We start from the raw sequence: 24,685 nt of genomic DNA on the forward strand, positions 1-24,685 counted from the left end.
TCTCTGACTTCCCCCATTGGTGGCTCTACCACTTGGCTTCCTCAGGGACCTATTAACCACTTGGTATCATTTTTGGCCCACTAGTTTACCAGCATTCCAGGGGTTTCCCTGGGAAACCCAGGTTTCCACCTGCCTAGGGAGGGAGTGAACAAATCTGTCCATGTCATCCCGCTCAACCATCCAGGCTGGAGTAGAAGACTCCACCTGCAACCATATCTGTACAAGATGCAGTAAGGCAAACATTTAGGAGCATTGGGACATTTTGCCACTATAATACACCCAGTAGTGAACCCTTTGTGCTCTGACTGACATAGTCATTCTCACATGTGCCAGAATTTCAGTTTTTAATTTGGCATACTCTTGTGCATCCTGTAACGGCAATTCATAATAGGCCTTTTGGGGCTTGCCAGTTTGATAGGGGACCAACACCTCCACCCACTGCTCAGATGGCAGTTTCTCTCTCTATGCCACTCACTCAAAAACAGTCAAAAATTCCTCCACATCATCCGCCAATGAGTGATAACCTGGATTGGGAGAAGGGGCTGTCAGCCTCCCATTAACAGCCTCTGCAAAGAGTTCCATCTGCCTTGTAAGCACTTCCTGTTGCTGTTGGAGCTGCTGCTGCACCCACAGTTTATTTGTTTCCTGTTGCCCCAGCTGCTGCTGTTGACTTATTTTCTGCTGCTGTTGATGCTGCTGCTGTTGTTGGACCTGTACCAGGTGCTTGATAAGCTCCTCCATGCTGTCATCAGTTCCTGGCTTATGGCCAGCTTTACCCAGGACATGCAGTTTTTCCACAGCCACTATATGTGTTCCTGGAACGTTGCCCACATTCGAAACACCACCTGTAATAGATTGGCTCATTGAGCTGTACATGGAAGTAGACACAGGAACACTGTCTCTTTAAGATGTTCCTTGTTTTATTATATATGCAGAATAAACCATAGTGAAGTAAAAATAAACATGTCACTTTTGGGCAAAAACAAGAAAACAAACAATGTGCTAACACAAAGCACAGTCTTTGCGGTAGCAGGGATCTGCCTGCTCAGGGTTAGCAAAAACACACGGTTCAGGTTAGCCCAAGCACAAACACTTATCTGGAGTTATCCTCTCCAGTCACACTGAACACTGAACACCTCAGGAGGCCTTCTATTTAAATCCCAGACCACATCCTGTGGTGAAGATAAAGTGGACAACCTCTCACCCACTCTATGGTTATCCATAAAAACCCAACCCTTAAAATGGCTGAATAACCCCTCTCAACACATAATGTGCTGGAGGAAACTTCTGGGTTCAAATCACTGAAGCTAATAGCCTCCGTGAAACATATCTCCTTTTCAAGCACTTTGCCAGTGACTTTGTCACAACACGTAAGACAAACAGGGATAACAAAACGCAAGTAACATACAAAACACTAGCCAATCATAGAAAGTTATATCAGGAAGGGTAAGAATGTACAAACCAGATGGAAATAGGACAATGAGGAAAGCATAAACCCCAAAACAGCATGCAACAATCTACTGCAGAGACAACAATCTCCAACTCAGCAATAGAGGCTCCAAGGAGCTAGGAAGTAAACCTTTCACTGGCAATGAAGAGAAGGTCTGGCCAGATTTTATAGCGAGAGGAAATGGCCAGGTCAGGAATAGCTATCAGATGGAGATGCAAGTTTCTAATCAGCATAGAAAGGGTTGCTAACTTCTTCAGCACCAAAGGAAATTAAATCCATTTAATATGAAGCATAATCTAACAAGTTAAAGATCTGCGATTCACAATCTGTAGTGGTCTTCTAACCTCAGATGTCCCGGGAGGATGTGATCCACTCTTGATAAGAGAACAGAGCATCCAACAATATGGAGCCAAAGTCTCGTCCTGCCCAGTATAAAGTCATGTACACTGCAATTGGGGACTTAACTTTAGTCAGGACTAGCTAGGGTCAGCTAAGGTCATACAACGGTGAGTAGGGGTGACATAATTCTGTGCTTTATCTTGGGTGATATAGAAATACATGTATACATACGCTAATTAACAATTATGCCCCTTTTACTTATGTCCTATTTTTCAAATACTCTTAATCATGCAGTAATCCTTACAGGGTTGTTCCAGTCTGAACAAATTATCAGCTAGGCACAGAATAGATGCTGACTACTAGATTGATGGGGGTGTGGCTTCAGAGACCACCACCAATTGCTACAACATGGGGCTTGTAACTTACACTTACTGTATATAGACACATAGTCCTACATTATACGCTGCTGCTCCTTTCATTATATATGAGACTGCAGCTAGAGATAGCTGAGTACAGTGATTGACTGTCTCTGGCCTCCCTATAATATTAAGGGGGCACAGAATCCATAATCTGGTGATCAGTGGGGGTATCAGCAATCTGTCCACCACCTTTCTATAATCCTGTGAACAGGTGATAACTTTCATCTACTGGAATATCCTGTCCGGAAGTGGTTAGATTAGTTACTTATTATTTTTCTATTTTTACAATCCAAGATGAACCTTTTCCTAGTCAACGATTTTCTGCCATTCCAACATCAAATGAGTATTGATATTTCAATCATTCTATACAACCCAAAAATATCTTCAAACAAACCTACTTTATAACTTTTTCTTGGTTTTGTTAGCCTGACCTGAGAAAACCTATTATCCATACTTATTGTAAATTATTCATAGTACTTTTTTGCTTGCTAAACACAGATTCTGATTATTACTGTGTAATATAGTCTTTATCCTACATTCAAAAACATAACATATCATATGGACTACCCAGTTGATGTTCCTCATAAAAACACAGAACGTCTGTAGAGACATATGGTATTGAAGATTTGATTCTTGCAATTTTCCAAAGAGCACAATGGCCCCTATTAACTAAAGCTGTCTAATAATTAGACAGTGTAAACTAAGTTACGTCAGTCTGAGGATGCGCAAAATGTATCACAGTGTTGTACGATGCATTTTTATGGCACTTCCCTAACTTATGCCAAATCCTGAGCTTACTTTAGATCAATAATTAGCACCTTAAGACCAGCAGAAGCCAATCATAAATTTTTAGAAAGTGTGGAGAACATAGTGACGCAAATCGATAATAAATTAGCCGAAACCGATTTGCACCTGTAAAATTTGCAACACCAGTAAATGAGCTTAAGTGTGGTTAAATATCCCTTTCCTTCCTGTTGTCACTTCTCATTCAAAAGCTTTTTATATAGTCATCCTAAGCACATAAAACAAATGACTAATGTAAGATTGTGTGTTTATTACATATTTTATTAAAGCCAGATGGCTGCTTTTGATTAGTCTGTTACATTTTTACATTTATGTGTAGCATATTTTCAAGATACAGTATTTTCAGACATTGTGTTCTGCTCATAGACAATAAAATTATAGCAGTTTTGTCATCTTTCAGATTGTGAAGATATCTAAAAATAGTGATCAGTGGGATGTACACATGCGATTGTGTGAACACTTACCAAAAAGAAAAGAAGACGTCCACATTTGAATCATATGTTAATGTTTGTGGATTCTAAATACGTATTTAGCTTTTTTTTAATGCAGATTCTGTAAATGGGGAGGGGAATGAGGGACGTATTAATAGTGTAAGCCAGACATCATATGGTTTAAAATTGGGACAATATGTTGTCACTTGTAGAAAATAAGCGATTTTTTAGAACAAGGGGGTTTTAATGGAAAATAATGCTGCAGAATAATTTTCCTTTCCTAAAGAGTATAATCCTAAAATATTATTTTCCTGATAATTATAATGTGCAATGGAATACAATCCAGAATTACCAGCCGTATGTGATAAAGCAATTATTATATGGACATTATTCAAATTGTTGTTTAGCAATGAGTTAGCAAAAGCAACCCTCTTTATTATATTTTTCCACCATAAGATGTAATGGCTTTTTGACACACCATAAGCACAGTTGTGACCACAGGCTCACTTGTGTCATTTTGTGTGCAGTAATGAAGCCTGACGAGTGGTCTCCTGCTTGCAGATAGCCGGCTGTTGTCCTAAAAATGCAAACCACTGCCTCGGGCTATGGAATCAGGAACAGGCTAAGGACAGTGGCACTGTCAGGGCTCCCTACTGTTTATACTCCCTTTAGCACACTGTAGTTGGATCCAGAAGAATAGTATTTACCCTTGTACATAAGGACAAAACCAGGAAAAAACAATTGCACAAAAACAAGGTTTGAAAGAAAACAGATTTTAGTAAGTCGTTGATGTGACATTTCGCAAACACACACACAGAAAAAAAAAGGAGTCAGCGGGAAACTCAGATATCCACTGTTTTCTTTTTTCTTAACACAACAAATGTTTGGAACATAAAGACTGCTACATTTGGCAATTCTTTTAAATGAGCGGATAGTACATAGCTGGAACAATATGATCTCTTTTGCTAATGGCTAATTGGTATTCTATAGACAGCACTCGGGCTTCCATGCTTTGCAGAGCAGTCAGAGATGTAACACATAGACTGTGCCAGCCGCACATTCCTAGGTCAGAGAAGAATGGCACTTTGTCTTTGGTAGCTAAATACTGTGGGAAGCTGTTTAGTGAATGGACGCAACATTTTAGAGACTCTTGATGCCTCCAAAATACTCTTAAAATAAATTGTTACTAAAAATATAGCAAAGAAAACTGGCCTGGCATATTAAGTAGTGTGGGTATTCCTAACAGAGGTGAATAGATCAAATGGGAAGTAGGTATCAATTCTGAAATAATGAGATAGATTTGTGTAACATTCAGTTGTAGAGAGCAAACTGATCATGTAATTCATCCTCTTTCACCATAAAAAAATTCTAAAACCACACAAGGATAGTGATTGGTCATCTGACAACCTAGGTATAACATGAATGTTTGCTCATTGGGAGTCAAACTGTGCTCTCCACCCAGCCTGAGATCAACAAAGAGGTGGCTCCATGGTCATACCCCAGCAAAGTAAAAGAGAATTGATGAAAGAGCTGAGTATGTTCATTTTCCATTTTTTTTATCCAATCGGGTATATTAGAAAAGTGACAGAACGTGGAATGAGCAGCATTGGAAACAGTAAAAAGCCAGATCTATGCTCCACCGATGCACTAAACCAGGGGTCCTTAACCTGTAGCTCAGGAGCCACATGTGGCTCGCGCTCCTAGGAATGGTGGCTCGCAACTGTCTGTTAGTTTGGTGCATTAGCTCCAGGTCTAGTAAACAGGTATGAGGAGCACATCTCAAAATGGTGAGTTTTGTGAGTAGCCCTGCACAGAAGTGCAGATCTGGAATTACATATACTGGTCTTAGGGGTTTAGAGATGATTTAGGTATGGTATGCTGGAGAATGGTACTACCTGTTAGAGGAGGTTCTTGAAGCTGGATGCAACAATGTGTTGGAAGTCCTTGAGGCTGGAGTCACAGTGCTGTATTTCTCGTGAGATAATCGCATCGCAGTGCACGGACTGGCCGGCACCTCTCCTGACCTGAGCATGACAGCGTGATGGGTTACTATGCAGCTGTCAAACTCAGGTCAGGAGAGCCGACAGCCAGTGCGAGTTTTACGATGCGATTGTCGCTCCAGAAATACGGCAGTGTGTCTCTACCCTGATGGGAGAATACTGAATGGGGGTCTTGTGGGAACAACCCCTGGATCTCAGTGAACTTCTTTGGATTGATTTATGTGGAAAAGCTTTGGTTATGATTATACCTGTAATGGGGGCTTTGGTTGACACTTTGAAGGGGGTGGGAGCTGGATGTGGCTTGAGACCCTGTCTCTAAGCTGAATGTGGCTCTCAAGGTCAGAAAGGTTGGGGACCACTGCACTAGACCAACGCTTTGTAGTCTTTATGACAGCTTTGCAACCAGCACATAAAACTGTACATAGAATAAATTGAATTATAATACATAGATGAATACATAAAGAAATGTAAAAGAAATCATATATACTTTTAGCTCTATCTTTCTTCCTACAGTCTGTATTCCATAGAGGTAGGCCATACTATTTCTGTGAGGTCAGTTTAGGAAATATGTGACCTGAAAATTAAAATCCTTATTTTAATGATCAAATCTGAATTCCATTTATTTTTCAAGAAAGGATTTGGTCATCATCAGTTTTGTAAGACCTTTGCCCCCACAAAAAATATAATTTTTGTTGTTTTTTATTCTTTTTGTGCCATGAACATATCCTGTACTTTTTAATGGTAGCCTAAAGTACTTCAATCCAGAAAGAGAGACAGAAAACTATAAGCAAGGTCATAGTTATGATGATGCTTTCTAGTAGATGTGGGCAAATTGAATTTACTTTAATCAGTGAATGAAGTTTATGGGACTCTTTCAGTATTTACACTTATCCAAGAAGTATTGTTTCTCCTTGCAGAGATTGACATGCTAAGCATGCCAAGATGAGGAGACTTAAAGCTGCAATACTCCTCTGGGAAATATGCAAATTCTCTCCTCAGAGAGGAAGAGAACTAGAACTCTAGTGCCACCTTACTGGATGTGGCAATCCTAAAGGTCAATGTCGACTCTTTAACGAGCCATTGACTTTTAGGATTGCTACTTCCAGTAGGTGGAACTTGAGTTCTAGTTCTCTTCCTCTCTGAAGAGACAATTTGCATATTTCCCAGAGGAGCATTGTGGCTTTAAGCCTCCTCATCTCGGCATGCTTAGCTGACATGTGCCTGGAAAGATGTGGGCTCAGCACCGGAGCCCACATGAAAGGGACAGAGTCTGACATGGGTGTATTATTACGCCCAGTGTTGGAAAGGGGTTAAAAATTATTTTTACTTTTTTTGTCTACAGTTTTAAGAGGGAGTTTTTAAACACATGTGTTACACCCGGTCCCTGTCCTGGCACAGCGCCCAGGTCTGCCACTGTTACACCTGGTCCCCGTCCTAGCGCTGCGTCCTGGTCTGCCACTTCCTCCTGCTCTGGGCACTCACCTCGTGCCTCGCACACTGTCCTTAGGCAGCAGCCGGCCTCCTCTGTGTCTCATGCGGCTGCTCAGCATTCAGGTCTCTCCCCTGCCTCCACCTCCTGGCGTCCTGTCAGCAGATCTGTAACTAAAGCTATTAGGGCATGCCCGCGGGCTCTCCCGCCTTCTTAAAGGGACAGCATGCATTTTTCAAAAAGAACAATTAAACAATGGCAGCGCACTGGCTGCTATTTCTGGCCTCTCCTCCATAGGGAGAGCGCCGGAGCAACGAGATTCAATCATTGCTACATCCGGTTCTCTTGCTAACCTGTCTGCGCTGCGTCTGCAGTCTCTGTGCATTCTCTAATGCTATCTGTCTCCACAGAGTATCAGTATCCTGATCTTCCTTTTTATATCGGCAACCATCTGGGCGAAAGCCATCTCGTTCCGCCAACAGTCATCCGAGTCCGAGAACTGAGTGAAGGTCACTGGAATCAACTACTTACCAACTACCCGGATCCAGGACACATCTCATTAAGGACTCTGCTGTAACTTCTGTTATCCCTTTTGGTCCTGTTGGGACAGCTGCTACGTGTCCGGGGTCTAACTGGAGGTAGCAACTGTGTCCTCCCTGGTATTCCATTCTGGTCCTGTCTGAGGGGCTTTACTATGGGTACCCGGGGCTCACTAGTCACGCCCCCTTCGGAGACCCCCGGACCGTGGTCCCGAGGTTCCACTTTAAAAATAAAAAACGAATGGAACTTCACCATCTCTGCCTCCGCTTCCATTCGTTACAACATGACACATTTTAAAACATCAAACAAACTATAAATTGCTATTGATATTCAAGCTGCTGTTTATTATGCAGATATACAGTACTTATGGAAATAATGGATGGAGATGTACGGTACTTATGGAAATGTTAGTTTGGAAATCCTTACAGAAATAAGCATACTTTATACTTTATTCCATCTTGAATGATTCTTCTCTACATATTTCTTTTCAAACTTTTTTGTTTCTAAAAGTACTCACGTACAGTGACTTTCACAATTATTTATAAATATTTTGAAATATTTTTGTAAGTTTTCAACAGAAACTTTTTCTATCCTTTTTATATATCATGTTAAATGTATAGTTTCAAACTAGAGTGATTTTCCACTATTATTAAAAAATACATCCTTGCTTTCTTTCTGGAAAAAAAAAAAAAATAAATGAACAAATAACATGCTCTTCACGTCACAATGGGACTGAGGATCTCATCCCGGTACCTAATGGCAGTAAGTCTACCTCTGGCTAGCACATGGAGGGCTGTGCGAGCCTCCAAAGAAATGCCTTCCCACACCATTACTGACCCGCTGCCAAACCGGTCATGCTGGAGGATGTTGTAGACAGCAGAACGTTCTCCAGAGTTTATCACGTCTGTCGTATGTGCTCAGTGTGAACCTGCTCTCATCCATGAAGAGCACAGGGCACCAATGTCTAATCTGCCAATTTTGGTGTTCTCTGGCAAATGCCAATTGCCCTGCAGTGAATTTGGCTGTAAGCACAACACCCACTTTTGGATGTCAGACCCTCATACCACCCTCATGGGTTCTGTTTCTGACAGTTTGAGCAGACACATGGATGTCAGTGGCCTGCTGGAGGTCATTTTACAGGGCTCTGGCACTGCTCCTCCTGTTTCTCCTTGCACCAAGGAGGAGGTAGCAGTCCTTCTGCTGGGTTATTGCCCTCCAACGGCCCCCTCCATGTCTCCTGATGTACAGGCCTGTCTCCTGGTATCTGCTCCATGCACTGGACACTGTGCTAACAGACACAGCTGCCCTTCTTGCCATAGCTCACATTGATGCGCCATCTTGGATGAGCTGCACTACCTGAACAACTTCTATGGGTTGTAGACACTGACTCATGCTACTGTACCTCTAGGGGTGAGAGCAATGACAAAATTCAAAAGTTACCAAAACAACAGCCAAAAAGGATGAGAACAGAGAACCGGTACGTAGTCACTACATGCAGAACCCCACCTTTATTGGGGTTGTCTTGCTTATTGCCTATAATTTCTACCTGTTGTCTGTTCCATTTGCACCACAGCAAGAGAAATGTATTCACCATGATTGTTCCTTCATAACTGGACAGGTTGATTTCACAGAAGTGTGACTGACTTGGAGTTACATTGTGTTGTTGAAGTGTTCTCTTTATTTTTTGGGCAGTGTACAAAAGCCCATATTTCTGGAATCATATGGCAAGTTAAAAAAAATGAAATACTTAGGGGAACAGTAGGCTTGGGAGCAAAGCCTGGACATTTTTGACGTGGTTAGACGTTATCTTTAAACTGATGCTTTTATCGAACATTCTATCTATGGATCAAAGGACACAGGCCGACAAAAGCAGGCTTGTACAATTATACATTTATTTATACTCTTGTAGAGAAATTATAAAATAGCCAGAAATTATAGAATTTTATGGGATGTGTTTTGGATCATGAGCCGTTGCAAGTCTTCTATACAGTATAATTTCTTATTCCCATCATCCTGTTACATGTTGATCTTAATTTCATATATCCAAAAATGCCTTTCCAGAGTTGCCTTTTTTAGATATTTTTTGACAAAGTGTAATCTGGCCTTTCTTTCTTTAGGGCTTATTAAAGGTTTGCACCTTGTGGTGAACCCTTTGTATTTGCTCTCATCAAATCTTATGTTTATGGTAGACTTAGATACTGAAACATCTACTTCCAGGAGAGTGTTTTTCACTTGTGTGGATGCTTTCAAGGTCTTTTTCTTCACCATAGAAAGAATTCTGAGATCATCCACGACTGTTGTCTTTCCTTGTCATCGACGCCTTTTTGAGCTCCCAAGCCCATCAGTGCAGATTTTTTGGCAGAATGTACAAAACTATTGATTTGGCCACTTATAACATTACTGCTACCTTTCTGATAGATCTCTTCATTTTTTTTAGCCTAATGATGGTCTTTTTCTCTTCCATTGAGATCTCCTTTGACCACTTTTGTTGAGGGTTCACAGCAAAAGCTTCCAAATGCAAATGTCACACCTGGAATTAGCTCCAGATCTTTTACATGCTTAATTGATCATTAATGAAGGAATAGCCCATTAAAGAGCTTTTGATATAATTAATTGTCCAATTACTTTTTGTCCCTTTAAAAAAGGCAGCTACATATTAATGAGCAGTAATTCCTTAACCCTTGCTTCAATTAGGATGCTACTACCCCCAAATTAAGGCCATGTCCACACGTTCAGTATTTGGTCAGTATTTTACATCGGTATTTGTAATCCAAAACCAGAAGTGGGTGAAAAATGCAGAAGTGGTGACGTGTTTGTGTTATAATTTTCCTATAATTGCTCCACTTCAGGATTTGGCTTATAAATACTGATGTAAAATATTGACCAAATACTGAATGTGTGAACGTGGCCTTAAGAAAAGAGTATGCAATATAAGCCCTTAATGATTATATAACAGTAGAGAGAAAATATTTGGGTAAATAGCTAAAATACTAAAACTTGTGTCACTGTCCAAATATTTCTGGACCTACAGTAACTGTTTTTAATATCTTCTGCACTAATGTGGCACCTATGTTTCCCGTATATGAAAGCTCATTTTATTGCTTTCATTTAAAATCTATATCACACAGATAAACTAATTGATACTGAGTTGATAATAATAAGTTACTAAGTTAGTAACCACAGTACATTTATTTGTATTATTTGCTGTATACTGTGGAATTTCACAAGACCAGAAGCAGACATCTTAGAAAAGAGGACCACAAAGTACATCTATAAGTCTTTAAAACATAGGAAAATTAGATTTTATTCTGGACTGACTTCCCGATGTTCACCTACCTACAGTATCTCCATACTGTTTATTCATTATTACATCTGCTGTGGATACCAGAGCAAAAATAGTTTATATGTACTTACACGTATAAGGACTGTCTCTCAGATCACAATACTTTAATTAACAATATATCCTACTGTTCGCTATTAGCTTCTAGAATTCCTTTGGGCCTTTTCCTGAGAAAATATTTCATGCTCTCCTCACATCATTTTGCTTCCAGGGATAGGAATGAGATTTATAATGATTGCCAAAAGCTGCAACTTGAGTTGTACAAAATGTTTACAGATGTCTTTAGAAAAACAGCAGAATCTGGAACTAATTGTGTTTATTTTAGATAATTAGAAGTGTAAGGGTCCCGTTACACATATCGACGCACCAGCGATCCCGACAACGATATGACCTGGTCAGGATCGCTGGTGTGTCGCTACATGATCGCTGGTGAGCTGTCAAACAGGCAGACTCATCAGAGATCAGGACCAGGAAGGAAGCGGGTAACTAAGCGCGCGTGTTGCTTAGTTACCCGCTGTGTACCCTGGATACCAGCGTGCTCGCGCTGGGAGCTGGTATCCAAGGTAAACAGCGGGTAACTAAACGCTTGCGGCACTTAGTTACCCGCTGTTTACCTTGGATACGAGCTCCCAGCCTCTGCTTACAGCCCTGGGAGCTCGCTGATCAATGGTCTCCCGCTGCCACACGCAGCGATGCGTGCTGGCCAGCGGGAGACCAACTATCAAAAAAAGGCCCAGGACATTCCTGCACGATCAGCGATATCTGGCGGGGGGGTGGCGGTCGCTGATGTGTGTCACACACAGCAATCTCGCTGCTGAGGTCGCTGTTGCATCACAAAATTTGTGACTCAGCAGCGATCTTGCTAGCGATCTCGCTTAGTGTGACGGGGGCTTATCTACTGGGAATGTAATCAACATTACAACTGTTTGCCTATCTATCTATAGTATCTATCTATCTATCTGTCTATAAAGAGCCACAAAAGAAATGGAAGACATGACTTGAACATATGATCATCTGGCTAATGGTGGTACAAGTAAGAAAGCAGAAAGTTCATCCAACAACATCATTTTGATTTTTTTGCAATATTCCTGCAACAATTTCTTACACTTGATCAACGCTTAAAACACCCTCCTGTCTGAATGTTCTCACCTTGATTTTGTGGGCCTAAAGAATGTTTTTGTTTGCATAGTTTTAGTTAGTGTGCTTTGACATACTTTTTATTACTGCATTGAAAAACGTATTTAAAGGGAACCAGACAGCTCTTACATGCTGCCAAATCCACATGCATCAAGTACCAAACAGTGTCTGCAGCATGTCAGAGAAGACCATACTGTAAAAACCGCTGGGGACCAAGTCAAGTGGGCATGGAGATGCCACTGGGTTCCTGCCTGTCTGACAAGTCATCCTTGAGCTTTGGTCCTCGATGGCTTCTCCCCACCTGCTGTCCTGGAATGACTGATCTCTTTTGATACACATATATAGGGACAGACCTGTCACATACAAGGCTGAAAGTCAAACATATTAGGCTGAAATCATGCAGCCAATACCTGTTACCTGTGGATTTGGCACCATGTATCAGCAGTCTGTTTCCCTTTCATTGCATGTTATGAAAATAAAGAAAAAAAATGTACAGCTGTGTTGCACTGAGTTGGATTTTAGGACTTTAAAATTGGGACATATGTCAGTATTTTCAATAGTAAATGTAGAAAATAAAAATAAAGTTTTGTCAGCAAAGCAACCTCTGCAGAAGTCACAGATCATGCCCAAATACTCTGTGAGTCATTTTCTGGCTGAGCTTTATTATATCCATGTATATTAGTCTCTTTTATCTTCCTCTGCTCCCATGCAGACTCCCTGAGCTTACCTCTTAATGATTGGGCAGGTTGCTGCCGAAACACTCTGTACCATCATAAAGAATCAGTTTTAGAGTTTTAAAAACTGCTTCATCTCCTCAATGAAATGATCTCTATGATCACTAAAGGGAGGAACCAGAAAGCTTAATGATCAGTGTTCAGTGTGTAAGGAAGTTTACAGCCCTATGAACGCTGTAGTCTGAAGAGATGTGTAGAGGGATAGCTAGTCAATCTGGGGGAGTTGGGTAGGGAGATGCCGCTGGAGACCTGAGAGTCATCCGAGACAAATGTTGTTTGTCTGGCTTCTAAAAACATGCTTTTGTTCTGAAATGTGCTTCTGAGTAAAACATACATGACTGCAAACTGGTCCCTGACTCATGATGACCCTGGTTTGGGCAGCACAAATCTACTGGTGGATTCACTTTAAATATTATTTCTTATGTGTATCTAATAAATACCAAAAAATATTATCTTCCCCAACACATGCCAAAGGGACATTATTTTAATATGTGTTAGGTGGTGAGTTCTCCTTCAATTGAAGTCTTCAAACAGAGGCTGGACAGACATCTGTCTGAGATGGTTTAGTGAATCCTGCATTGAGCAAGTGGTTGGACATGATGACCCTGGAGGTCCCTTCCAACTCGAACATTCTATGATTCTAGGTCAATGGCGCTCAATAGATCAGCTCTGCATATGCAATCGGAGCATTTTCTGTACATATCATGAGCATAGTCTTTAAATGTGATGTAAACACAACCTTAGGTTAAGTTCCTACAATAAGTTTTTAGTGAGTTTTTGATGCTGAATATTTTCCCTGTGCAATGAACTCAGAATATTTCAATTCCAGCAAAGTGAATGGGATTTATAATTTATGGAAATCTGATGCCCGCTGTGCTTTTTCTTAAGCTCCACAAAATGACCTTTGGTGCTTTTAGGAAATCCACAACTTTTCAATTTCTCTTGCATGTGCACTGAGTTTTACGTGCGGATTTTCAACATAGAATTGCATTAGATGCAAAAAATCAGCAGGTAAAAAACACATAAGAGTGTTTGGTGTATTTCTATTGCAGAAACAAACTGATGACGCATGTAAACCACACTTAACTGTATCAGTAAACTCTATTTAAAACATTAACTACCCAAAAGAGATAAAAACTGCAGAGAAATAAACATGGTTAAAACGCATATAAAAGACGCACTGAAAATGCAATAAAAAAAACAAGTAACCTAATTTACTTAATAGCTTAAGGCTGTGTGCACATGGTGCGGATTCTGCTGCGCTTCCACAGCGGTTTTGCCCCAGCGGAAACGCAGCAGGTCCGCTGACAAAGTACAGTACGGGGTTTCAAAAACGCTGTGCTCACGGTGCGTTTTTTCAGCACGGTTTTGCTGCGGTTTACAAATCGCAGCATGTCAATTGTTTGTGCGGTTTCCGCAGCGGTTTCACACCTTTAACATAGTAGAGGTGTGAAAAAGCAGAGAAAAACCGCAGACCAAACCGCAGGAAAACCGCAGGTCCTTTTACCTGCGGTTTTACCTGCGGTTCCGCGCGGAAAAACCTGCAGGTAATTCTGCACCGTGTGCACATAGCCGAGAATCTGCAACATCAGTAGTTCATTGGGGGAACATAGCTTTCCTGGGAAGAGAATCCAGATATGTAACTGTGCCACTTACTGACTACAAAATCATAGTGAAAACATGTTCCATGTGGCTAAATACCAGTCAAGATGGGTGCCCCAAAATCATGCAAACAAAAATAATCTCTGCACAGAAAGTCAAAACAGATTACAGTACGGAATAAGTTTCAATATCAGTTTTTCATTAGTAAAACATAAATATACTGTAGGTGTTATATTTCCTTTATGTTATACCAAAATGTTTCTTTAGGTGCACAAACTATTCCATAAAGGATAAGTAAAAACTATTTTTTTGTGATAAAGCATTGCACTATAGCGTGCGCTTGCAGCAAGATTTTTAAAACACTAACCTGCTCAAAGACATATGTTATATTTGAGAAAGTGATACAAGTTTGTGGAAGTAACATATTGATACTACTGTCTTAAACACCTGTTGCAGACTTAAAATACCAAATACTGTAAAACCTCAATGGGTGGTCTTGGCTTCTTGTGAATTTAATTTACATATTACAAATATAAATGTTATTACCATTTTATATATTTGCATTAACTCTAAATTTACTTAATCAACTAAGAAAATGTGTAAGAAAGGTTTAAAATATAAAAGACAGTTCTTGATTCAACAGAAACATAGGTTTATCATAAGGGCCATGGGCACTGACCGGAAGTTTTCACCTCTGATACGTGTCCAAATATATCTATCAACATACACATGCTACCTGCTAAATAATTTTCTTAGGATTATATAATCCATTGAAGGGATGGTCCAAAACTAACATTAATTTTAATCCTGTCAATCTATTTAATGTAATAACCTAATCACTTTTCTTATGTACTTTAATTAAAAAGTCCTTACATTCCCTGCCTACTCCATCTAACGACTTTATTTTTTTTACTTACAGTTTGGTAATGTTTAATTTAAGAATCATTACTGCATGCTGGGATACTCAAACGGGATGTCATCAGGGGGCAGAGGAAGCGGTCATGCTACAGCTGCTGTCCCCACCATGAATCGAAGCATGATCAGTGTCATCCATTTCAGGGACTGGGTTAGTCTCTCAATTTTGACATATGCTCAGTACAAACTCTCTTCTCACTGTACAGTATTCTTTTTCAATGCTCAATGACAGTGCGCTCCTTCGCCAGCTATAATGAAAAGTGATGAGCTGGCAGCAGAGCGCACCGATGCCTGGTAAATGAAAGAATGAGACAAGCAGGAAAGCAGTAAACAGCCCAGTCTCCAAAGCAAACATCACAGTCAAGTAGGCTACTGGCATCACTGTGTGTTGTGTCAATCATACTATGACATTACAGTAAGCACCCTAAAGGCGCTGACTAAACCTTGAGCTATGCACATCGTAACATTATTAAATAATGATGTACGCTGCAGCGGCTTTGCATATTGACATCAGAGGGCTACTGAATGCCAGAAGCCCTGGCATATGGTGAAGAAGGCTGAATAGGATATGCACAACAGAGGAGGGTGAGGTGCGTGGACTGAACGGCGGACTGCAGGGGTAATGGGACAAGTGAGCATGAGTATTAATGACATGAGTATTCATTTTTTTATACATCTTATGTTTATTATGCTCTGAGTTCTGGAAAGTTCCCCAGAGTATTATAAGAAGTAACATTCAATTCACATTAAATAACTTCAAAATTGAATTTCCCTGTTAAATTCACATGATTTGCTGAATTCAAATCTCGGCAGATTCAATCATCTCTAGTATCTAAGCTATGTGATGATATGTGAGCTGAACTGCATTGATGCATATGGCTGGCTTTAGAAATATAACTTGGGTCACTTTCAAATTGCTGGGTTTCTTGGGCTGTGATTTCCAGACTGTTAGGTTGTTGTTAAATTCAGGACTGTAAACCAACAGCAAGTCTGAAAATGACAGACTGTTACACTTGGGTATCTGAAACTGGCCTTACTTGTCTTTTAAAGAAATTGTAATATCCACTTGACTATTTTTGTCAAATAAAATCAATATTGTCCAGATATCACTGTCACTAACAAGACCAGAACCATATACTATTAAAAATATTTGTATTTGTTCAAACATTAGTAAAAATCCATAAAATGCTACTCATACATAATCTTAGTAAACATACCCCAGAAGGGGGACACCAACCACTAAAAAAGTCCAAATAACATGTGGGGAACCCAAATTTCTTGCTGCACATATTATATATCAAAGAGAGAAAATGTGGGGAATGGTAGCAATTACAGTGTACAATTAGTGCCCAAGGCATCTCCAATATACTCCATATACACCCATATATAACATCCCTAAACCAGGTTCCAATATAATCCCCACATTGTAATGTCCAGTGAATAGTCTAAGGCAAAAGATACCCAATCCCCACTTAAATCCATACAACAAGTACCAGCAAATTACTTACTGGAATAAAGAAGGGTGAAGTGTGAGACGGTAGTGGTGATGAACCCCTGCGCCCCAATGCGCGTTTCGCCCACTTGCTTCTTTCGGGGATGTCATGGATGACGCACTAGCTGTAAAAACAGACACTGACCAAGAATAGTTGAAAATAAATTTAGCACTTTGAAGACAAAAAAAGTAATTTTTTTGTGCAAGAAAAAAAAAGTATGAATTCGAACTTAAAGAGTCTTATCATTTACTGTCCCATTTGCTCATTAATAAGAAGATGAATAATCATATTATTTAATAGTAGGTGTTGTTACACCAATGGCATTTGTTTTTTATAGGAAGATGCTGGACCATATTATTTATTACATCAACAACAGACAAATATTTCCCCTTTTTAATGTCGTATATAAAATCAGATATGTCCGTATGACAAATGCTGGTCATAAAAAGTAGAGCTCATCCGTAACGATAAGTTATCCTAACAAGCTCTACTCATAAACTTTAATTAGGAATAAAGTCAATTAGTATAATTATTTAGCTGTGCTTTTTAACACAACTTAATGTACCACCTGAAAGCCAGATGCTCATTAGGCATCACAATGCCTTACAAAATATGAAATTATTATCGTTGTTGACCAATAGCACATGATTTCAATCCCATAGTAACGTGTGATTCTAGCTAAAAGTAAGTATTTACAATGGTATAAAACCATTGTAAATGTTGAATAGCAGAATATAGATATAAATATACATATGTGTATTTGTAACATTTGGTTTTACTAAGTTAATAACTACTGTATCTGCAGCAGCCTCTCAAGCACAATAGAGATGACAAAAAGCAAACAAAATCGAACTACAAGATATGGTTCAGATACTGAAAGACTGAGACTGCAGTTTGAGAACAGATCTAAACTACACTCTATCACACAGTGACATAAGCTGCATTTACACTGATATATAATTGTGAATAAACATTCTTAAGAACATTCATTCACTATAATATTTCAATGCAAAAGGCTGTTGATCATAAAAGATTATCGCTCTTGGTGGTGCATGGTCCTATGTAATCCGGACTTGTACCACTGTCAATAATAATAGCCTACGTGTACTCAGTGACGAATTACAGATGGCTCAGAGTGCATCATTTACCGTGATCTGTCTTTGTGAACAGGCTTTCAACCCCTTAGTGACAGAGCCAAATTGGTACTTAATGACCAAGTCAATTTTTACATTTCTGACCACTGTCGCTTTTTGAAGTTATAGCTCTGGAACGCTTCAACATATCCCACTGATTCTTACAGCGTTTGCTCGTGACATATTGTACTTCATGTTAGTGGCAAAATTTAAAAACAGAAATGTGGCAAAAATTTAGAAAATTTTGCAATTTTCAAACTTTTAATTTTTGTACCCTTAAATCAGAGAGTAGTGTCACACAAAATAGTTAATAAATAACATCTCCCACAAGTTAACTTTACATCAGCACAATTTTGGAAATGTTATAAGGGTTAAAAGTTGTCCAGCGATTTCTCATTTTTCCAACAAAATTTACAAAATAAATTTTTTTTAGGGACCACCTCACATTTGAAGTGAGTTTGGGGGGGTCAATACATCAGAAAATACCCAAAAGTTGCACCATTCTAAAAACTGCACCCCTCAAGGTGTGAGAGTATATAAGAAGAGGCGTAAGATGAACAATAAAATTACAATATTTTATTTGAAATAATTTAAAAGACAAGCAATGCTAAAAAAGTGCCAATATAGTGCAAGGTGATGAGCCAAAGAAAGTAATTGGCACCACAAGATGGCAAGCAAGAGCAATAATAATAATAATTTTATTTCTATAGCGCCATCATATTCCGCAGTACTTTACATTTTAGAGGGGACTTGTACAGATAATAGACATTAAAGCATAACAATAGATCAAAACAGATACCAAGAGGAATGAGGGCCCTGCTTGCAAGCTTACAATCTATGAGGAAAAGTGGAGACACGGAAGATACAGTAGATGGTAACAATTGCTTTCATTGTTCGGACCAGCAAAAGTGTAAGAATCGGGTGTTCATGTAATGCTGCATGAGCCAGTTATCATCTTAAATATGTAACAATACAGACACAGAGGGTTATTAAATGCATAAAGTATGTGAGAGCATGATGTGAGGATCCTGGTCATGGTATTAGATTTTGAATGAGCAACACAGGGATAGTTAGGTTAATGCATTGAGATGGTAGGCCAGTCTGAACAAATGCGCTTTTAGGGCACACTTAAAACTGCGGGGATTAATCGTATTAACCTGGGTAGTGCATTCCAAAGAATTGGCGCAGCATGTGAAAAGTCTTGGAGATGGGAGTGGGAGGTTCTGATTATTGAGGATGTTAACCTCAGGTCATTGACAGAACAGAGGGCATGGGTAGGGTGGTAGACTGAGACAAGGGAGGAGATATAGGGTGGTGCTGAGCCATGGAGTGTTTTGTGACTGAAGATAATAAGTAGAGTGTAAAGAGCGGAATTGTAGAGGGTCGAGAAGAGAGTTATCTGAGAGAGATTTTGTTAGGTGAGCAGTGACAGCAGGGGAAAGGGACAGGAAGAGATTTGCTGGAATGGGGTCACTGGTGCAAATGGTAGGGCGAGAAGATGCAATGAGCCTGATTACTTCATCTGTGACTGGTTCAAAGTCAGAGAGTGAGCTAGATGCAGTGGGGGAGGGAGGACAATGCATGGTATGAGGGGATTGGGAGATAATTTCCTGTCTGATATGGTCAATTTTTTCTCTGAAATAATTGGCCAGATTGTCAGCGCAGAGATCCGTGGTTGGGGCATGAACTCTTGGGTTGAGTAGGGAATGAAAAGTGGAAAAGAGATGTTTCGGGTTATTGGATAGTGAGGTGATGAGGGTGTTGAAATAGGTTTGTTTGGAGAGGTGAAGGGCAGTATGTTATATTTTAAGCATTAACTTATAATGGATGAAATCTTTGGGTAGATTGGATTTTCTCCACAGACGTTTGACGCACCTGGAGCACCGCTGCAGGACATGGGCTCAGAAGGGAGGGAGCAAGATGTAATGCTAATAGGCAACGTAGTCAAAGACTTACCTCGCCATAGGATGGTGCCATTTTCCCTACACGCTTTTAGGCAGCGTGCATTTATCAGGGGGAGTCAAGGTGTGCAAAACCACATTCAAGAAGTTTATTAACCCTTCAGGTGCTTCACGAGAACTAAATCAATGTGGAAGTAAAAAACAAACATTTTACTTTTTTCACAAAAATTTACTTTGGAACCAATTTTCTTTATTTTCACAAGGGTACCAGGAGAAAATGGACCAAAAAATTTGTTGTGCAATTTCTCTTGAGTACGCCAATACCTCATATGTGGGGGAAAGCCACTGTTTGGGCGTATGGCAGGGCACAGAAGGGAGGGAGCACCATTTGATTTTTTGAAGGCAAAATTGGCTGGAATCAATGGTGGGCGTAATGTCACGATTTGAGACCCCCTGATGTACCTAAACAGTGGAAACTCCTCAATTTTAACTCCAACCCTAGCACAGCCCTAATGCCAACCCTAGCCCCAACACACCCCAAACCCTAATTGGATCTAATCCTTATAAACAGGGAGGAAATGGTTGAGGAGGTAAAAGTGGCTGGGACCCTAGGAGGTAGCGACCATGCTATTTTAGAATTTTGGATAACTAGAGGAGGAAGACCTGTGAAGACTCAGACGTCAAGGTTAGATTTCAGAAAGGCAGATTTTAAGGGATTCAGAAAGAGAATTGAAGGGATCCAATGGCTGGATATCCTTAAAGACAAAAATGTCCAGGAAGGATGGGAAATCTTGAAAAATGAAATTCTCAAAGCACAGTTGTTAACAATTCCGAAAAGAGGGAAGAATAGGAAGCATTTAAGGAAACCAGGATGGATGAACACAGAACTTAAGCACATGCTAAAAAGGAAGAAAAAATGTTTATAAAATGGAAAGAGGGAGGCATATCTAAAGAAGAATATAATGCTGTCTGCAGAACCTGCAGGGCACAAATCAGATTATCTAAAGCTGAAAATGAATTGAGGCTTGCAAGAGATGTCAAAAGCAATAATACAGGATTTTGGGGATATGTCAAAAGTAAAAGAAAAGTCAAAGATGCTATAGGATTTTTACAGGATGAAAATGATGAAATGGTAAGACAGGATGTTGAGAAGGCTGAACTTTTAAATTCCTATTTTGCATCTGTTTTCTCTCAGAAAGGAAATGTAACATCAACTGTTATTCACTGTCCTATTAAGGGAATAGAAGAATCCAGGATATCTATAAACAGAAAGATAGTGAGGAAACACTTAGCTAACCTAAATGAATTCAAGTCTCCAGGTCCAGATGAATTACACCCCAGAGTATTGAAGGAGATAGCAGAAGAAATTTTTGAACCCCTCTCCATAATCTTTGAAAATTCTTGGAGAACAGGAGAAGTGCCAGAAGACTGGAGAAGAGCAAATGTTGTTCCTATCTTCAAAAAGGGGAAGAAGGTGGACCCAGGCAACTATAGGCCGGTGAGTCTGACTTCTATACCAGGAAAGATCTTTGAACAAATTATTAAACAACATGTATGTCAATACCTGGATAAGAATGAAGTGATTAAACAGAGTTGGCATGGGTTTGTAACTAATAAGTCATGTCAGACTAACTTAATTTCCTTCTATGACGGTATCACTGATTGGGTGGATCAAGAAAATGCTGTAGATATAGTATATCTTGACATCAGCAAAGCATTTGACAAAGTCTCTCATACAATCCTTATTGAAAAAATGACTAAGTATGGAATGGACAAGGCAACTGTTAGGTGGATTCATAACTGGCTTAGTGATCGGACCCAAAGAGTGGTCGTAAATGGCTGCACATCCAGTTGGAAGAATGTCTCAAGTGGGGTACCACAGGGCTCTGTCCTGGGCCCTGTATTGTTCAACATCTTTATCAACGATTTAGATGAAGGAATTGAGGGCAAACTGATTAAATTTGCTGATGACACAAAGCTAGGAGGGATAGCTAATACTAGAGAAGAGAGAGAGAGGATTCAAAAAGATTTAAATAAACTGGAGAAGTGGGCAGCAACTAACAGAATGGTTTTTAACAGGGAGAAATGCAAAGTACTACATCTGGGCAATAAAAATGAAAAAAGCATATATAGAATGGGAGGAATAGGGCTAAGTGACAGCACATGTGAAAAAGACTTGGGTATACTAATAGATCACAGACTGAATATGAGTCAACAGTGTGATGCAGCAGCAAAAAAGGCAAATGCAATTCTAGGATGTATTAACAGAAGCATACAGTCTAGATCACGTGAAGTCATTATTTCCCTCTACTCCTCTTTGGTCAGACCTCATCTGGAATATTGTGTCCAGTTTTGGGCACCACATTTTAAAAAAGACATCAACAAACTGGAGCAAGTTCAGAAAAGAGCGACCAGAATGGTGACCGGTCTGCAAACCCTGTCTTATGAGGAAAGGTTGCAGGATTTGGGAATGCTTAGTTTGCAAAAGAGAAGACTGAGAGGAGACTTAATAGCTGTCTACAAATATCTAAAGGGCTGTCACATTGTAGAAGGATCAACTTTATTCTCATTTGCACAAGGAAAGTCTAGAAGCAATGGGATGAAACTGAATGGGAGGAGACACAGATTAGATATTAGAAAAAACTTTTTGACAGTTAGAGTGATCAATGAGTGGAACAGGCTGCCACGAGAAGTGGTGAGTTCTCCTTCAATGGAAGTCTTCAAACAGAGGCTGGACAGACATCTGACTGGGATGATTTAGCGAATCCTGCTTTGAGCAGGGGGTTGGACCAGATGGCCCATGAGGTCCCTTCCAACTCTACGATTCTATGATTCTATGATTCTATGATTCTAATTCCAACCCTAACCATAACCCAAACCACAACCCTAACGCTAGCACACCCCTAACCCTAATCTCAAACCAAATCATAATCCCAACCATAACCACAACCATAACCCTAACCACAATCCTAATCCAGCGCAACCCTAACCCTAATCCTAACCCCAACCATTACACTAGCCCCAACCCTAACCCTAGCCCAACCCCAACCGTAGCCCCAACCCTAACCCTAGCCTTGCCCAACCCTAACCCTAACCCTTGTCTTACCCAACCCTAAACCTAATGGAAAAATGGAAATAAATACATTTTTTATTTTATCATTTTTACCTAAATAATAGGGTGTTAAAGGGGGGTTTGATTTACTATTTTTTATTCTGATAGGGTCTATCACAGTGATCAAAATGAACCAATAGGAAAAATTTCTTATTGTTGCCAGGTGCCAGCTGGCAGATCTTGGCAGGCACACTGCGCATACGTCCACCATTTTCTTCCCAGAAGAAGATTCAGATGGCCAGGGGACAGGACCGGGGGATGCAGGAGGGTCCTGGGACACCGGAGGTACTGAGGGGGCTCAGGGGACCCCATTTCTCTCTCCTCTGATGTGCTAGATCATATCAGAGGAGAGAGAAATTAAATGGGAAATCAGACTTTATTTTGTCGTCACCGTTATTCCGGTGATCGCAACACTGGAGAGTCGGTAAAAATCGACCTGAATCATGTTCTCAGGGGTCTCAGCTACCCCCCGGTAGCCGAGACCCCAGAGAATTTCCGACGTACGGGATGCTATAACCCTTTCTTTCAGTGTCATTAAAAAGCGGCACTGAGGAATAAATACCCTTAACTGCCGCTGTTAAAAGGCGTATTGGTGGTCGCTAATGGGGTAAACTACCCTGGATCTGTAAAAATTTACTGACTGGTGGACATTTAGTGCCGCAAGTCAGTCAGTGCAAACGGATCCTTACTCAGTATCGCAAACAATGGGGTTGCCTAGTACAAACCTAAAAAGTGCTTTGTCTATATTACTTTTGCTAAATTATTTTTTTTCCTACTCATATCATAATATGGCATAATTTTTTACATATTTATTACTTTACACGGGCATTATGCCAGCTTACGGAAAAAAATATAGAAGATATATAGGGTTGTCAGATTCATTAGACCTCTTTTTATCTCGGTTACCCGACATTAGCATTAAAAACAATAACTTTACTAAACATTTATTACAATACCCTGAAAGTACATTAAATCTTTCACAACCTTTGACATATTTTCATCAAAGGACGTGCTCCTGCCTTTGATGTGGGCTCGTACATCAAGCCAAAATCTTTGCCCATACTTGATGGCTGATAACAAACCAATGGCGGCCCAGTCACATGATTTGCGGGGCGCTGATGGTTTGTTATGACAGCCGGGGATCTACAGAAGTCCCCCATGCCTGTCATTATGATTTCTGCTACACATAACAGTGCTGAAGCATTGATATATACAGCACAAGTGTTCAGATGATCGCAACTTCAAGTCTCCTAAGGAGACTATTGAAGTCAGTAAAAAGTGTGAAAAAAAGGTTTTTAAAAATATGGAAATAAAAAACAAAAAAACTCAAATGTTGTTTTTATTGTTTTATTGACCTATTACAAAAATATCATATTTAGTTAACAACCTGAAGGTTAATAAAGAGGTTACTTTTTAGGTTGGTCAAAGATTGACAGGTTACATTAGCTTTATCAGGAAACAAATATATATACCTTTGTTGATGGCTCACCTGCTCAGGTGTATTCTATAAACTGCAGCTCAGGATGAACAGCATGGGCTGTAGACAATGGTTGGCCAGAGTAGGTCTTGTCTTGGCAAAAAACATGTAGGTCTATGATAACCAGGGCAGAAGGTTATACAGGAACACAGAATGACAAGTGGGAAAGGAAGCACCAGATAAAGCAGAGACAGATGTGAGGAGTCACTTCACAGAAGAACTGCAGATATAAAGGAAACCCAGAATTTACAGCAGGTTTGTGGTTAATTGCAGAATTGAATGCAAATATGAACTTGTAACAGGGAACAAATAATTAACTACAGGACAGCTGGAAAGTATTGGCAAACTTGTTTGCAGATGTGTGGTTTACACATAAATAGTAGAAATATATTATCAAACTTATAACTTTCTTTAAGAGATACAGTATGT

This window comes from Dendrobates tinctorius, unplaced genomic scaffold (assembly GCF_039654945.1).
Source record: "Dendrobates tinctorius isolate UK_male_01 unplaced genomic scaffold, ASM3965494v1 ptg000082l, whole genome shotgun sequence".
NCBI classification, from domain to species: Eukaryota; Metazoa; Chordata; class Amphibia; order Anura; family Dendrobatidae; genus Dendrobates; species Dendrobates tinctorius.